The sequence below is a fragment of the Rana temporaria genome, chromosome 7 (assembly GCF_905171775.1).
Source record: "Rana temporaria chromosome 7, aRanTem1.1, whole genome shotgun sequence".
Lineage (NCBI taxonomy): Eukaryota > Metazoa > Chordata > Amphibia > Anura > Ranidae > Rana > Rana temporaria.
This window is the reverse complement of record NC_053495.1, coordinates 90,406,276-90,420,983: the sequence shown is the minus strand read 5'-3', so window position 1 is coordinate 90,420,983 and position 14,708 is coordinate 90,406,276. Positions and strand designations below refer to the sequence as shown.

General features: G+C 43.9%; 1 long non-coding RNA gene across 1 annotated transcript; it reads left to right on the top strand.

The window, feature by feature from the left end:
- The first annotated feature begins 800 nt into the window (after window positions 1-800).
- Window positions 801-4,163, top strand: LOC120945473. The gene is made up of 3 exons (XR_005750591.1): window positions 801-951; window positions 1,312-1,401; window positions 3,945-4,163. It is a non-coding gene; the product is annotated as an uncharacterized LOC120945473 (long non-coding RNA).
- The last annotated feature ends 10,545 nt before the right edge of the window (window positions 4,164-14,708 follow it).

Sequence of the window (14,708 nt, the reverse complement as noted above, 5' to 3'; positions counted from 1 at the left end):
CCCCCTCTTTTTTCGCCTTGTCCCATGTTTCCCAATGTGTTTTCTATCCATGCTGTGTTTATTCCATTTCTCTTTCCCCCCCTCCTCCCCCTTCCCCCCCCTCCTCCCCCTTCCCCCCCCCCCCCCCCCCTCCCCCCTCCCTCCTACCCTCCCCCTCCCTCCCCCTCCCTCCCTTACCAGTCCCCATTTTTGTCCCTTTCATTACCTGGGTCCTCTCAGGGGCAAATTAGTTTTCTTGGTCATAATATATAAATGTATAGGTAATTTTGAATGAATATGTATCAATAAAGATCAATTTGGAATTCATGTACACACAATGTTGTCAAATGTACTAGACATGTATATTATTGTTAATATTTCGCCATATATAAAAAATTCTCTTTCTTTTCCTTGATTGGGGATATGTTTTCTGCCCTGCCATCTTGTGGCCAACAAGCGCCTGACACCTTATGATATCCAGTCATTTGGGGTAATCCCTCTGACTGTGTATCTTTCTGGTTCCCCTGGCCTCAGGGATATTAGCTCTGATGCCCCCCACTGTTATCCTCTGCTGTGGTTTTGTTTGGGGGCGTTTTTGGCGTGGCCATATGGACACACAAGGGCTTCATGATGAATGCCCTTTGTTTGCAGCGACGCATTATTGCCGTGTGTTATCCCGATTCGCCCCTCCTTCCTGCCCGCCCCCTGTGCTCTGGTACATAGACCCGTAGCAATCGTACTATGGGTGGAGATCCCGCCCACAATCCGCGTCATGATGTGATGACGCAGGGGATTCTGGGAGTTTTAGGCTAGGCGGCATGTCTCTGCGCTCGTATGCCATATGTGTCCGCGCACGCCCGATGATGTCAGACGCTCGGGCGTGCGGGGGGGGGATATAAGGAGCCAGCCCAGTCCATCATGTCTGCTGCTCCCAACTGCAACACAGTCCCCATGACCCGTGTATCCATGCAGGTGATTATTATATTTTTTTATCCTATTCATGGCCCACAAAATGGGGGTCTTTATACCTGGATTCTATATCTGCCTTGATCTGCTTCTTTCTTTGGCAATATCAGTATTGGCTGCTCTGTCTCCTGTTTCTTCAAGCTCTTTGCTCCTTATGACTTAAGTAATACAGTGACCCCTAGTGGCAACTGGTGTGATATACTCTCATACCTATTATGATATACTAAATAGAAAATTTTCTTTTTCTCTCTTTTGTGCTAATATATATGTGTGTGTATATGTATGTGTATATATATATATATATATATATATATATATATATATATATATATATATATATACATTTTTTTCTTTCTTTTTCTTAAGACTGTGTGAACAGGCCTATTTCCCTCTCATGCACTTAACAAGACGAGGCTCCTTGACCACCTTCTGTGCTTTAAAACCTTGTTTTATGCAGTAAGTGCAATTCCCCTTTTCAGTAATTAGTTTTCTTACATACCTGGAACATGATACTCATTAGGTGCTATGTGTTCCCTTTAGCTTGGTCCCTGATTCCTTCCCTATGGTCTAGCCTATGCCCCTACGCAGCACGCAGGGCCGTCTTTACCACAGGGCAAATGGGGAAGCTGCCCAGGGCCCTGTCACTGTTGGGGGCCCAAAGCAACCCCCTTTAAAAAAAAAAAAAAAACTTTTTTTTTTTTTTTTTTTTAGGGTTCCGGAGGTCCCCAGGGGCCCAGAGGCCCCCAGGGCCACAGATGGCAACCCCCCTTTTTTTTATTTATTTTTAAATAAAAAAAATATATTTAATATATTTTTATTTTATTTTTTATTAAAGGGCCAATTTTTTTTTTAGAGGTTTTTTTTTAAGGGGTCCCTAGGGGGCACGGAGGACCCCAGGGCCCCAGATGGCAACCCCCCTTTTTTTATTTATTTTTAAATAAAAAAAATATATTTTTTTTATATATTTTAAAAACATTTTTTAGAGGTCTGGGGGTCCCCAGGGGCCCGTAGTTCCCCAGGGCCCCGGATGACAACCCCCCTTTTTTTATAATTTTTTTTTTTTTATATATATTTCTTTATTTCTTTTATTATATATATATATATATATATATATATATATATATATATATATATATATATATATATATATATATATAATATTATTATTATTAAAGGACCCAGAGGGCCCTGGATGGCAACCACCCTTTTTTTTATATTTTTTTTTTTATATTATTTTATTTTTTTTTTTTTTCTTTTTATTTATTTATATATATATATATATATATATATATATATATATATATATATATATATATATATATATATATATATATATATATTTTTTTTTTTTTTTATTAAAGGGCTCAGAGGTCCCCAGGGCCCCATGTGGCAAACACCCTTTTTTATTTTTTTTTATAAATGTTTATTTTTGTTTAAATATTTTTTTTATTTTTTTTTTTATTAAAGGGCCCAGAGGTCCCCAGGGCCTTGGGTGGCAACCCCCCCCTTTTTTTAATAAAAGTTTCTTTTTTATATATATTTTTTTTATTAAATGGCCCAATGGTCCCGGATGGCAACCCCCTTTTTTGTAATTTATTTTTTATAAAAAAAAAATTATTAAAGGGCCCAGAGGTCCCCAGGGCCCCAGATGGCAACCCCCTTTTTAAAAAAAAAAAATATATTTTATATATATATTTTTTTATTTCTTTTTTTCTTTTTATTAAAGGGCCCAGAGGTCCCCAGGGCCCCGGATGGCTACACCCCTTGTTTTATATATATTTTTCTTTATTTCTTTCTTTATTTCTTTTCTTGTAAAGGCCCCCCCCGCTTCTAAATTCGCGGCAGCCCCCCCCCCTGCTTCCGAATTTCAGCAGGCGGCAGCACCCCCCCGGTTCTCTGCTCCAGGGGGCCCATGCCTGAAGCTGTGTAAGTGGCCCCATAATTCCTGATCCCTGCCGCCCGTTAAGCCCCTGTGCTGCCCACAAATCAGGCTGAAAATCATCAGCGGCACACAGCCAGTGACAGTACTGCTTCCCTTCCCAGTGTTTTAAAATGTACAGCACCCCTGGCTTCCCTTTAGACGTGCACTTCTCCCTTCCTGCCACTGGGTGCTGCTTGTATATAAAAGTGAATTAGAATGTGATTTTATAACATTCCCAGTTTGCTCTTCCCGAGGCTGACTTCTTCATGTCCTGCTCCTCAAGGTATGTCACTGTTTACAGAAAACTTCTATTTACAATATAGATTAGCAGAGTGTGCCCAAAGTCTTTATAATATTTGATGATTCACTGCAGGTCTGGTCAGTATTTTAAAAAGTTCCTCTATTTTACACATGGCATGGCATGGGGGTCACAGCACCGTCTGTCCATTCTGCTTTAGCACAATGGGACCCCATGCCACGGCACGCCTATGCCCATCAAGCACTGAAATACAGCACTGTCTGTCCATTATGCTGTCTGCTGTGACTTATCTGCAGTTCCCGCACTGTCAAACTTGCTGCATTTTTAGACGTTTAGGTCACGCTTTTAAAAACACAGTGCGTTTGTGTGTGCAAGAACTGCAGGTAAGTAGCATGGTGCAAAAGCAGAATGGAATTCAAGGCAACTGTATTTTTAAAATGCTGAATGCACCTTTTTTCTGCAGGAAACAAAGGCATGGCAGTCTATTCAAATCAATGGGCTGCTGTGCCTGCACAAATGATGACCGCCCAAAACATACATGTGAACCAGCCAGGCCCAAAATAAGCTGGAGGGGGGCCCAAAACCATATTAAAGACGGCCCTGGCAGCACGGATACATCGGTCTAGGGCGTCTTCACCCCCTGTGGGCTGAGCTGTTCCCAGGGCCTCGGGTCTTCCAGGATTGGTGTCAGTTTTCTTCCTCCAAGATGTCAGGTCAGCTTATATCCCCTTCAAGGAAGTACTACATGTGTGATGTATTAATATTTAGATGAAATTATGATGTATACATTTCTTACATGTTGTTCTTTATTTTGTTCAGAGCTGGTTATATAATTCTGGTCGCTTTTAGAACCCCTGAAGAAGCCGACTACGGCGAAATATATTGAGTCAAATAACATCCCAAACCGACCAGTAGTTCAACATTGGGGAATTCCAGCAACCCAAATATCCGAATTCTGACAAATTGTTTTTAAATGGTGTATTATGTATTGTATAAAATTCAAACTTTGATGTTTTAATAAATTGTTATAAAATTGAACTATCTTATTACTTATTCTACCTAGCACCGCGAACATCCCATTCCTCCTATTTTTCTCATTTACTATATTCAGGGATGAGGTGCGATCTGTATATATGTGATTGATTGGATCACATTCTTTCTTTTCAACTACCCCCTCTGCTATGTCACTGGGGAAGCCCGGGCTTCCCCCTTGCGTCAGAGGGGGCGGGGTCACGTGACGGGTGGCCCCGCCTCACCTATATAAGAAATGTCACCGCTTCAGCAGCGTCCTTCGCCGGGCTGTCTCCGGCGGTGGAGAAAGGGGGCATGCGATGCTGTGCTCTGGATCCCAGACGATCTTATCATCGCTGGACTGGAGAGGAGATCACCCATAGCTGGATACCGACAATGTTGGAGCGGGGAGCCAGGACCGAGTGGATTACCACCGCTGTATTTTTTTTTTTTTAATAAAGGACTTTTTTCCAAGGTGTGTGTGTGTGTTTTTTTACAACTATTTACACTTCCTTCGTGAAATGGTAGGGGTACAATGTACCCCATTACCAATTCACATAGGGGGGGCCAGGATCTGGGGGTCCCCTTTGTTAAAGTGGTCTTCCAGATTCTGATAAGCCCCCCGCCCGCAGACCCCCACAACCACCGGGCAAGGGTTGTGGGGATGAGGCCCTTGTCCCCATCAACATGGGGACATCCTCCCCACGTTGAGGGCATGTGGCCTGGTACGGTTCAGGAGAGGGGGGGCGCTCTCTGTCCCTCCCTCTTTTCTGCGGCCGGCCAGGTTACGTGCTCGGATAAGGGGTCTGGTGTGGATTTTTGGGGGAACTCCATGCCATTTTTTTTAATTTTGGGGTGGTGTTCCCCTTAAAATCCACACCAGACCTGAAGGGTCTGGAATGGATATTTGGGGTGAACCCCGCGTAAATTTTCTTTTTAAATTGACGGTGGGGTTCCCCTTAATCTCCATACCAGACTTGAAGGGCCTGGTAATTAAATTTGGGGGGACCCAACGCTTTTTTTTTTTTTTTTTTATGAATGAATTCTTTCTGAATTGCCGGGAGCCGACAATTCATTATAGCCACGAGTCCGGTTCCCTACTTATTTGAAACTTCTCCCTGTCACCTAACACGGTCCCTGTCAGACGGTTGACCTGGGAAAGTCATGCTGGGAATCTGTTATGTATGTGACAGCTTCCTGCACAGTCCTATATCCTTGGCCCCATTAAACTGCTTAGGTGATTGCCTGACTGAAAGATAAATGTAAACAAAGGGGCCAGGGATACAGATAATATCATTACCCAATCTATTATCATTACCCAAAATACAGATAATATCATTACCCAAATACGGCGATGCCCATATTTGGGAAATTACTTGTCATTGGGTAGGCAGAGCTTGATGAGGAACTGAGAGACTAGTTTCCAATCAGGTCACCCTTGCTGTTGATTGACAGCACATTGTAGTAGGCGGATCAAAAGGCACCATACAGTCCAATAGCAGCTTTTGAATCTTCCCACTGCCTTGCGCTGTAGATCACATGCAAGGCAGACCTGATGGGGTAATATAGAGACATGGTTGCAGTGCTAGAAGCGAGACATCTTAAATAGAGTTGAGCGGACACCTGGATGTTCGGGTTCGGGTCCGAACCCGAACTTTAAAAAAAAAGTTTGGGTTCGGGAACCCGAACCCGAACTCCGAACCCCATTGTAGTCAATGGGACGCGAACTTTTAGAAAAAAAAATGCGCGGAGGTCCCCGCAAATTCAATAACCAGACCCTTTAGGTCTGGTATGGAAATTAAGGGGAACCCCGTCGTCAATTAAAAAAAAAAATGACGTGCGGTTTCCCCTAAATATCCATAACCAGACCCTTCAGGTCTGGTATGGATATTCAGGGGAACCCCGCCGTCAATTTAAAACAAAAATGACGTGCGGTTCCCCCTAAATATCCATAACCAGACCCGTTATCCGAGCACGTTGACCTGGCCGGCCGCAGAAAAGAGGGGGGGACAGAGTGCGGCCCCCCCTCTCCTGAACCGCACCAGGCCACATGCCCTCAACATGGGGAGGATGTCCCCATGTTGATGGGGACAAGGGTCTCATCCCCACAACCCTTGCCCGGTGGTTGTGGGGGTATGCGGGCGGGAGGTTTATCAGAATCTGGAAGACCGCTTTAACAAAGGGGACCCCCAGATCCTGACCCCCCCCCCCCTGTGTGAAATGGTAATGGGGTACACTGTACCCCTACCATTTCACGAAGGAAGTGAAAAGTCTTGTAAAAAAAAGCACACTGACACCGTAGAATAAAGTCCTTTATTAATAAAAAAAAAAAACTCCAGCGGTGAGAAATCCACTCGTTCCCGGCTTTCTGCGTTGTCCTGATCCTGTGACGGCTGCGGGTGATCTCCAGCGATGAGAAGATCCTGCGTCGGGTGATCTCCGCTCCATTGATGAGAAGATCCATCTATCCAGCGCAGCAGCATCCTCGACCTCCTCTCACCGCTGGACACAGCCCAGCGAATGAGCGGCTGAAGCTGTGACATTACTTATATAGAGGAGGCAGGGCCACCCCTCACGTGACCCCGCCCCCTCTGACGTACCCTCTGCTACGTCACTGGGTAAGCCCAAGGTCTTTCCTCTTCCTGGGCTTCCCCAGTGACGTAGCAGAGGGTACGTCAGAGGGGGCGGGGTCACTTTTCTGCGGCCGGCCAGGTCAACGTGCTCGGATAACGGGTCTGGTTATGGATATTTAGGGGGAACCGCACGTCATTTTTGTTTTAAATTGACGGCGGGGTTCCCCTGAATATCCATACCAGACCTGAAGGGTCTGGTTATGGATATTTAGGGGGAACCACATGTCGTTTTTTTTTAAATTGATGGCGGGGGGTTCCCCTTAATATCCATACCAGACCTAAAGGGTCTGGTTTTTGAATTTGCGGGGACCTCCGCGCATTTTTTTTTCCCGAACTCCGATCCCGGACCCAAACTTTTTTCAATTATTCGGGTTCGGGTCCGGGTTCGGGAAAAACCCAAAGTCCGTACCGAACCCGAACTTTACAGTTCGGGTTCGCTCAACCCTAATCTTAAACTTTCTGTAAGAAAGTTCTTGTCCTCTTATAGAGTACACTACTGCCACTCCCTAGATATTGATTTTGCCCATAAACTCAGTCAATCGTACTATTGTTTATTCTGGGTACCTGACGCTGTGGATGGTTCTATTTGATTTAGTTCCACGCGATGTACGGGTTTGCAGTTTTAAAAGGAGATTTTCACTTGTCACTGAATGTCTTTAAGTTGCGGTGTGCCAGTTCCGCTTCCGAGACATACTATTACCACGCCTGGCTCTGAGGGTTGATCACGTGCTGCATCGAGCCGCCGTCCCAATTTCTGGGCGGGGCTTTCGATTCACCGACGAATGGGGAGTCTGCTTCCGTGGAACGCATAGACCCGCGTGCGCTCGGTGACGCGCACGCGCGAGATACCCAGAGCGAGGCTTGGTTTTTATTATTGTTAATTGTTTGTTTTGTCGTCCATAAGAGGCGATGGCTCAGTACGCCGCTCATGCCCCGAGACGAAGTGACCTATCACGAAACGCGTCGGGCGGAGCGAGCGACGTGCTGACGTCATCCCCCTCATCGCTGTACTCTCAACACAAGTGGCTTATTTCCTGGAAAGTCCGGCCGGCGTTACAGGCCAATGCATTTTTATGTCTACTCAAATGTGAGTTGTTTACCTGCTTCATTTAGTTTTTAAAATAAATCACCTTGGTTTTATGCTATGTGGAGCTTTGTTTTCTTTTATATACCCGCTGCTGAGCCCTGTATGATCCTTTACTCTGTCACGGATACATCAATCTCCAGCTTCAATTGGTGGTGTTACAACATGATCTAGCCCCCATAGTGGAGCGATATGCTGATTGTGGTCCGGCAGGACCCTGATTTCTGGTAAGCAGCCTTGCAATTGGTGGTGGATTCACATATGGTGCTCAGGATCAGCTCCCTGGAATTTACACGGGTGTCTTTTTTCATTTGAACTCTTCACAGACTTTATATTTTCTCAGTTCTGGACTTTATGGGCTTTATGTTTGAAGCACTTTACATCTACACCTGCTTTGTTTATAACTGTTATGGTTTATGAGAACCTTATGGTGTTGTGATACTTAGGGTTCAATAACACCTCATTCACTCAGAGTTAGGGTGGTCTGAGCCTCCCAGTTCTGGGTCATTAGCACACTTGTTTTGTATTATTGAAGTGTTGTCACAGTCATATACGATACACGATTTTGGGCTGATGCCCACACATGTTTGGTTTTCACATGAATCAAATAATTTTGGTTTAGCGCAATTATCCTTTCTTTTTTTCTCATAAACGCAGTCGATCATACTGCACGTTTGCTGTGTTTTTGCCCACAAACTCAGTCGATCTTACTAAAAGTTTGCTGTGTTTTTGCCCATAAACGCAGTCAATCATACTGCACGTTGCACGTTTGCTGTGTTTTTGCCCATAAACTCAGTCGATCATACTATACGTGTGCTGTGTTTTTGCCCATAAACTCAGTCGATCATACTGCACGTGTGCTGTGATTTTGCCCATAAACTCAGTCGATATTACTATACGTTTGCTGTGTTTTTGCCCATAAACTCAGTCGATCATACTGCACGTGTGCTGTGTTTTTGCCCATAAACTCAGTCGATCATACTGCACGTGTGCTGTGATTTTGCCCATAAACTCAGTCGATATTACTAAACGTTTGCTGTGTTTTTGCCCATAAACTCAGTCGATCATACTATACATTTGCTGTGTTTTTTCCCATAAACTCAGTTAAAGGAAGGCATTGATGTGAGCCCAGAGAGAGCGGATGCCCGAGAGGGACAGCAATCTGGCAGTTCTGTTCCCCCAGCTGCAGCATACTGCCAGGTTTTTGACAGTGATGAGGAGGGAGGGGATGATGAGGTCACTGACTCTACCTGGGTGCCTGATAGGAGAGAGGAGGAGGAAGAGGAGGAGGAGGAGGAGGAGGAAGAGGCACAGGCACATCTCCAAAGAGGCAGGATGCCCTCCAGGGGACAGCTTAAGGGCAGCAAACCAACTGCATTAAATCGCAGAGCTACGCCTGTGCAGGGCGCTGCTGCGTCTCAACGGTACTGCAAAAGTTCTTTGGTGTAAGCCTTTTTTGAGACATGTGCATCAGATCGCACCGTTGCTATTTGCAACATATGTCTCAAGCGTATCACACGTGGCCAAAACCTCACCCGCTTGGGCACCACATGCTTGACCAGACATATGTCGACCTGCCATTCAGTTCGTTGGCAAGCATACCAGAAAGACCCACACCAAAGAACAAAGCGGACCTCCCCTTGCCCCTCATCAGCTGGGAGCTCCAACCCCACAAGACACTCAGTCCTCTCTGAAGCCTGCACTGATAGGACTGAAGGTGTAGAAATAGGTGTGTCACAACCTAGTAGTACATGCGGAAAATCTACTGATGGTAGCAGACAAATTTCCCTGCCCCAGCTGCTGCAGCGGCGAAAGAAGTACTCTCGCAGCCATCCACATGCCCAGCGGTTGAATGCTAGCTTAGCGAAATTGCTAGCACTTCAACTGCTACCTTTTCAGTTGATAGATTCTGCCCCCTTCCGTGAGTTTGTGCAATGTGCGGTACCTCAGTGGCAAGTACCCAAACGCCACTTTTACTAACGGAAGGCGATTCCCGCTCTCTACTGGCATGTGGAAGGCAATGTCCATGCCTCGCTGGACAGGGTGGTCAGTGGTAAGGTGCATCTTACCGCTGACTCATGGTCCAGCAGGCATGGACAAGGACGTTACCTATCTCTCACGGCGCATTGGGTGACTTTGCTGGCAGCTGGGAAGGATGCAGGGCAAGGTACAGTAGTGTTGGAGGTTGTTCCGCCACCACGCCTCGAAAACACTACTACTGGTTGTGACACACCTCTCTCCTCCACCCCCTCCTCTTCTTCCTCTGTGGCCTCTTCCTGTGCTGATGTTTCCTCTGAACCAGCCGTGCTCCGTAGGCGTACAAGGGGCTACGCAGGAATGCAGGCCAAGAGATGCCATGCGGTGCTAGAGCTGGTGTGCTTGGGAGACAGGAGCCACACTGGGGCAGAGGTTCTGTCAGCTCTACAGGGGCAGGCTCAGAGGTGGTTGACGCCATGCCAGCTTAAGCCAGGAATGGTGGTTAGCGACAATGGCACCAACCTCCTCTCTGCCCTGCGACAGGGAAAACTGACCCATGTGCCCTGTTTTGCTCATGTTCTCAATTTGGTGGTGCAGCGGTACTTGGGCAGGTACCCAGGCTTACAGGATGTCCTGAAGCAGGCCAGGAAAGTCTGTGTGCATTTCCGAAGGTCATACAATGCCACTGCTCGGTTGACAGACCTCCAAAGGGAATACAACCTGCCCAAGAACCGCCTAATCTGTGACATGCCCACCAGATGGAACTCTACGTTGGCCATGCTGCAGCGGCTGCACACGCAGCAGAGGGCCATCAATGAGTACCTGTGCCAATATGGCAGCAGAACTGGGTCAGGGGAGCTTGTTTTTTTTTTTCACCACGCCAGTGGGCCTTGATCAGGGATGCATGCACTGTCCTGTCACCATTTGAGGAGGCCACGAGGATGGTGAGCAGTGACAGTGCATGCATCAGTGAGACGGTCCCTCTTATTCACCTGTTGGAGCACACTCTACGTGGAATAATGGACAGGGCCCTTGAGGCAGAACAGAGGGAGGAAGAGGAGGACTTCCTTACCTCTCAAGGCCCCCTTTATCCAGACAGTGGACCTGCATGCCCGCCTACCACACAGCAAGAGGATGAGGTGGAGGAGGAGGATTATATCAGCAGCATGGAGGTGGAGCCTAGCACTCAGCAGCAGCAGTCTTCAAGGGATGACTTACAGTCTCAAGGAACCCGTGGACTTTTACGTGGCTGGGATGAGGTGGCTGCGGATCCTGTCGTCCTCAGTGACCCAGAGGACTGTGCCCCGAATGCCTCAGCAAACCTACGCTGCATGGCCTCCCTGATCCTGCAAAGCCTGCGTAAGGATCCTCGTGTTCATGGTATCAAGGAGAGGGATCATTACTGGCTGGCAACTCTCCTTTTTTTTTTTTTTTTTTTTTTCAAATTAGTTTATTGGGTTTAAAGTAAAGAGAAAACAGTAGATACAATTGACAAAAAGAGATTACAGAAAAATAAAAATGGTATCATGAAATAAGAGAGTATTTGAAACATAGAAAAATCCAATAAATATTTGTAGATCCTATGAGGAATATTAAAGGAATTATTAAAGCAGGTTATAGTCAAACCAATCATGTTAGTCTATTGCATTTGAACTCATATACAATATTATAGAATATTGTGATATAAATGGAACCGGATATAATTATGATATGAACTATAGCTATGGAGCAATTGTAATTTTAGCAATGAATCGGTTCAAAAACTGGCCGAAATAGGGGGGAGAAGGATCTTATTCATGTTAAATATTAAAACAATAGGAGCAAAATTAGATATCGTATTTACATATTCACATTTACCATTTTATATAATGAGATAGCTTGAGCTATATATTTGAAGAAGTAAGAGATAAAAAGGAAAGAAAGAAAAAGGACAGAATGTGGAGTATAAAAAGTGGAAAGTGATGAAAACAATAGGATAGGAAAGGGAGTACAAAGGCTCCGGGATCGTTACATAATAGAGATGGTAATAATATAGATGGACTGTATCCAGAATGTTACTGGCTTACAATATCTTACCAAGGTCTCAATAGAGAATCATCTGGGTTAGATGAGATAGTATAGGTCACCCATGGGTTCCATATTGTTTCATATATGTCTATGGAATCATTGGTTATGGCTTCTGATTTTGAGTGGAGCATGGCTTGGTGTACTCTATTTCTGGTTTCAGAAACTAGAAGCGTAGCTGTTTTCCAAGCTTTGGAGATGGTTTGCTTTGCGGCTTTGGTAATTTGTAGGAACAGTTTAAATTGAGCATAGGAAATACAATCCGGTTTTAAATTTAGGAGTGCGGTAGTCTGAACAGGAGTAATGGATTTCTTGAAAACTGCTGAAATCATGAGGAATATTTCTTTCCAGTAATTTTTTGTAACAGGGCACTCCCAGAAAATATGTAAATGTGTTCCCGGATCACCACAGCCGCGAAAACAAAGCGGGGAATAATGGGGAGCAAATTTTGCTATTCTAACAGGAACCAAATACCAGTACATGAGAACTTTATCATTTGTTTCCATAGCAAGTATATTTTGGGAGGACGTTTTAGTATTTGACCATACTTTATTCCAGGTAGATATATCTATATTGAAACCAAGGTCGTTCATCCATTTTTCAGCATATGAAGGTAATTTTGCGGTAAGCTTAGTACTTAGTTGGCTATATAGTATTGAAATGAGTCCTCTTGAATGAGGATCTCGTTTACATTTTCATTCAAACTGCGTCATGTCACTCAATTTATTTATACCTTGTAAATATGGTGCAAAGAAATTTTTAATTTGTAAATAGCGAAAAATTTCTGATGCCGGAAGTTTATGACTTTCACGTATTTCTGGAAATGTTTTAAATGAGGCAGGTTTTAAAAAGTCACAACATTGTGTTAGACCCGCTGAAATCCATCTTGTGAAGGTTCTAGGAAATGTGAGGGCTGGGTAAAACTTTGAGTTTCTCATAAAAGATAAAAGGGATGTGGGGATTGTAAACCCTGGGTCATTTTAAATCTTTCCCAAATAGTGACTGTATGTTTTGTAATCTTATTGTCGATTATTTTGTGGTTAGAGGAGGTGGACCATATGAGATTTGGTATAGAGATTGGGTCGCTATCAATGGTTTCAATTACTACCCATAGTGGAATTTCATGGCTTACATGGTATTTGGGAATGTTTGCTATTTGCGCAGCATGAAAATAAGTGGCAAAGTTTGGGAAACCTACACCTTCTTTAAGTTTAGGGAGGTATAGGGTGTGTGGAGAGATTCGAGATTTTAAAGTGCTCCATATAAATGATTGTGTTTTTCGTTGTAGGTTTCTGAGGAAGTAGGCTGGAATAGGAATGGGTAAAACTCTAAAGAGATATAACATTTTGGGTAATATAGTCATTTTTATAACATTTATTTTATAAGTTTGTTTATAATGTTGGGAGCTGTAATATGGGGGGAAAATTAAAATATCATCAGCAAATAAGCAGAGTTTATGATGGTAGCCAACCAGTTCTATACCTTTTAATTGATGGATTTGTTCTAATAGCTTGAGCAAGGGGTTCGATGAGTAAGGCAAATAACAGTGGGGAGAGAGGGCACCCCTGGCGAGTGCCTCTGTTAATATTGAACATAGCTGATTTATACCCTGCATACTTGATGTATGCCTTTGGGTTATTATATAAAGATGTGACCCAACTAAGGAAATGTGGGCCAAAGCCCCATCTTTGTAAAGTGAAATGTAGGTAGGGTCACGTTACCGTGTCAAAGGCTTTTTTGATGTCTAGTGACAGTAGACACATAGGGATTCTTCTTTTTTTGACTGCTTGGATCAGCAACAAGGCCCTACGAACATTATCAGTTGCTTGGCGCATTGGGATAAAACCAACCTGGTCGTTACTTATTAAGGTACCTATTATGCTATTCAATCGGGTTGCAATCACTTTCGCTAATAATTTTATATCTAGATTTAAGAGCGATATAGGTCTAAAATTAGCACAGGAAGAGTCATCAGATTGTGGCTTAGGAATCAGATATAATTGCTGTTAGAGTTTCAGATCTGAATGATTGGTTATTAATGATGAAGTTGAATGCTTCTAACATCATGGGAGTTAATATATGTGAGAATTTTTTATAGTAAAGGGCTGAAAACCCGACTGGTCCCGGACGCTTATTAGGTTTGAGGCATTTGATTGCTTGTTCAATTTCAATGGGAGTGATGGGGCTTTCAAGGCTTTCATAATGACTTTGGGATAGAGTAGGGAGTTTTATTTGAGAAAAAAAAGTTTCTGCTGAGGATTGGTCGAAAGAGCCTTCTTTTTTATACAAGGAGGTGAGATGTTTGTGGAAGGTATGAAGGATTTGGACTGGATTACTTGTATATTTATCATGGGAGATTTTCAGTCGGATTGGTTTGGATGGGTTGTTTAGTTTTTTAAGTGCACGTGCAAGGAGAGTGCCAGGTTTATTGGCTTGGAAGTAGTATTTTTGTTTGGATTTACGAAGAGTTTTATCTACAGATTCGGATAAAAATAGGTCTAGATTTAAGCTAGCTTTCTCGAGTTGTGTTTTATTCTGCGGTGTAGGGCTAGATTGGAATTTATTATGACAGTTGTTAAATTCAGTTTCAAGTTTTTGTTGCAGTTTTTTCTTTTCTTTCTTTTGATGTGATGCTTGACATAAGCAATACCCTCTAAGGACAGGCTTATGCGCTTCCCATAGTGTTAGTGGGGATATATCTGAGGATTTATTATTTTTTAAGTATTCTTTTAGGGCATTTTCTAGGTCTTGAGAGAGTGAAGGGTGTGATAAGTAATAGTTGTTTATTTGCCACGTTGAGTCTTGTGCTTTTGG